Raw genomic sequence first — 3,479 nt, 5'->3', positions numbered from 1 at the left:
GAATATTGATGACGCAATTAATATTAAATACGCAAATTAAAGGGAAATGTATGATGAAACGAATGATCTTATTGCGGAATTTGTGTTCTTAACCGTTTTCTTGTAATTCGCTGTCAAAGTTGAAGTAATCAAATTTTAAACTTACGAAAAGCTATCATGTTACATTTGTATCTATATCTCGATGAATATTGATGTCTCAGTTAATATTAAATACGTAAATTAAAGGGAAATGTATGGTGAAACGAATGATTTTGTTGCGGAATTTGTGTTCTTATCTGTTTTCTTGCAATTCGCTGTGAAAGTTGAAGTAATCAAATTTTAAACTTACGAAAAGCTATCATGTTACATTTGTATCTATATCTCGATGAATATTGATGTATCAATTAATATTAAATACGCAAATTAATGAGAAATGTATGATGAAGCGAACGATCTTATTGCGGAATTTGTGTTCTTAACCGTTTTCTTGTAATTCGCTGTCAAAGTTGAAGTAATCAAATTTTAAACTTAGGAAAAACAATCATGTTACATTTGTATCTATATCTCGATGAATATTGATATCTCAACTAATATTAAATTCGCAAATTAAAGGGAAATGTATGGTGAAGCAAATGATCTTATTGGGGAATTTGTGTTCTTAACCGTTTTCTTGTAATTCGCTGTCAAAGTTGAAGTAATCAAATTTTAAACTAAGGAAAATCAATCATGTTACATTTGTATCTATATCTCCATGAATATTGATGTCTCAATTAATATTAAATACGTAAATTAAAGGAAAATGTATGATAAAGCGAATGATCTTATTGGGGAATTTGTGTTCTTAACCGTTTTCTTGTAATTCGCTGTGAAAGTTGAAGTAATCAAATTTTAAACTTAGGAAAAGTTATCATGTTACATTTGTATCTATATCTCGATGATTATTGGTGTCTCAATTAATATTAAATACGCAAATTAAAGAGAAAAGTATGGTGAAGCGAATGATCTTATTGCCGAATTTGTGTTCTTAACCGTTTTCTTGTAATTCGCTGTCAAAGTTGAAGTTTTTAAAATTTTAATTACAATTCGCTATCAAATTTCAAGTAATTTTATTCTTAGTATATATCAATAATTGATTGATTTTGTAAAGAATATATAATATTTGATAAAAAAACAGTAATAAATGTTTAGGACAAATAAAATAATTAAATAAACATGTTTCTATTAAGAAAAACTCGAAACACTTTTTTTTTACTTTATTTAAATTCAACAGTTATGTGAAGATTACGTAAAAGATGTGCGAATGTGGGACAACGACAACAACAACAACAAGAGATGAGTATTATTATTTCGGTGATTCGTGGGCAGAGTGGAGCTATGATGCATAATAATAAAAAAAAAATAATAAAAAGTTGCGTCGAGAGAAAAGCAAGTTCAAAGCCAAAAACGAAACAGATTCTCGCTGTCCGTTTTCGTTTCACTCTCTTTTTCTTTGCTCTCTCATTCTTGTTTATTTTATTTCGGCAAAAAATTTCACTTGCAATTTCTGCGGCTGCGGTTCGCGATTAATTCAGGGTCAACTTCGCCTCGCATGTGGGCATCGCCGTGTTTGTATGTATCCGTCGAGTGTGTTTGAGTGTTTTGTGGATGGGGCCATTGCCAAAAATAGTCAAGGCCAAGGACATCGAGCAGGCGAAACGCTTGCCTGCCTGCATGCATGCACAAGAGAGCAGTAGGATTTTCAAAACAAAACGTTACAGCAGAAACACAGTTTGTTTGCTTTTTTGTACGCTTTCACTCTTAATTATGCTTGTATTTTGGAGGAATTAATAGGAATTAGGATTATTTCATAATATGATCTTGATTATGTAAAAGCAGAGCTCTTTTTTATGTACTAAAAGTACACGACTTACATTTGTATCCATAACTCGATGACCATTGATGTTATAATCAATATTAAATATGCCAATTAAAGGTGAATCTACAGGGAAGAAACTTATAATAAAAAAAAAATTATATCTATTTGAGATTTTTCGTAATTCGCTATCAAAATTGATGTACCTAAAGTTTGTAATTTGGATAAGATTTCTTGTAAGAAGATTTTAGTTTAAACATTGTAAAAGCGCAGCAAAATCAAAACCAAAAACACGTTTTTGTGTACAATTATGAATTAATTGTAATTATGATGATTTTTTCATAAAGATGTACATTTTTACTTTGTAAATTAGAGAAGAGATTTTGCATAAAGATTTTGGTTTAAACATTGCAACGCAACAAAAGCACATCTTTGTGTATTCTCACTCACAATAATGCTTGTATTTACGAAGAATTAACTGTAAACAGGATGATTTTATGATGTAATGTTGATGATGTACGTTTTTATAATTATTTGTAATTAGGATGATTTGATGATTTGATCTTGAGTATATAAAGGCAGAGCTCTTTTTTGTGTACTCTCATTGACGTAACGAAAAGTACACGACTTACATATGTATCCATAACTCGATAACCATTGATGTTATAATCAATATTAAATATACCAATTAAAGGTGAATCTACAGGGAAGAAACTTATAATAAAAAAATAATTATATCTATTTGAGATTTTTCGTAATTCGCTATCAAAATTGATGTACCTAAATTTTGTAATTTGGAGAAGTTTTATTGTAAGAAGATTTTAGTTTAAACATAGTAAAAACGCAGCAAAATCAAAACCAAAAACATTAATTGTAATTATGATGATTTGTTCATGATGATGTTTTTACTTTGTAATTTAGAGAAGAGATTTTGCAAAAAGATTTTGGTTTAAACATTGTAACGCATCAAAAGCACATTTTTGTGTATTCTCACTCACAATAATGCATGTATTTATGAAGAATTAACTATAAATAGGATGATTTTATGATATGCTAATGTTGATAATGTACGTTTTTATAATGATTTGTAATTAGGATGATTTGATGATCTGATCTTGATTATGTAAAAGCAGAGCTCTTTTTTGTGTACTCTCATTTTTTCAAATTTTAAACTTACGAAAAGCTATCATGTTACATTTGCATCTATATCTCGATTAATATTGGTGTCTCAATTAATATTAAATACGCAAATTAAAGGGAAATGTATGGTGAAGCGAATGATCTTATTGCTGAATTTGTGTTCGTAACCGTTTTCTTGTAATTTGCAGTCAAATTTGAAGTAATCAAATTTTAAACTTACGAAAAGCTATCATGTTACATTTGTATTTATATCTCGATAAATATTGGTGTCTGAATTAATATTAAATGCGCAAATTAAAGGGAAATGTATGGTGAAGCGAATGATCTTATTGCTAAATTTGTGTTCTTAACCGTTTTCTTGTAATTTGTAGTCAAAGTTGAAATAATCAAATTTTAAACTTACGAAAAGCTATCATGTTACATTTCTATCTATATCTCGATTAATATTGGTGTCTCAATTAATATTAAATACGCAAATTAAAAGGAAATGTATGGTGAAGCGAATGAT

Source organism: Nicrophorus vespilloides, unplaced genomic scaffold (genome assembly GCF_001412225.1).
Source record: "Nicrophorus vespilloides isolate i.1.1-1 unplaced genomic scaffold, Nicve_v1.0, whole genome shotgun sequence".
Classification (NCBI taxonomy): Eukaryota; Metazoa; Arthropoda; class Insecta; order Coleoptera; family Silphidae; genus Nicrophorus; species Nicrophorus vespilloides.
The sequence above is the reverse complement of the archived record's forward strand: the minus strand, read 5'-3'. Positions refer to the sequence as shown.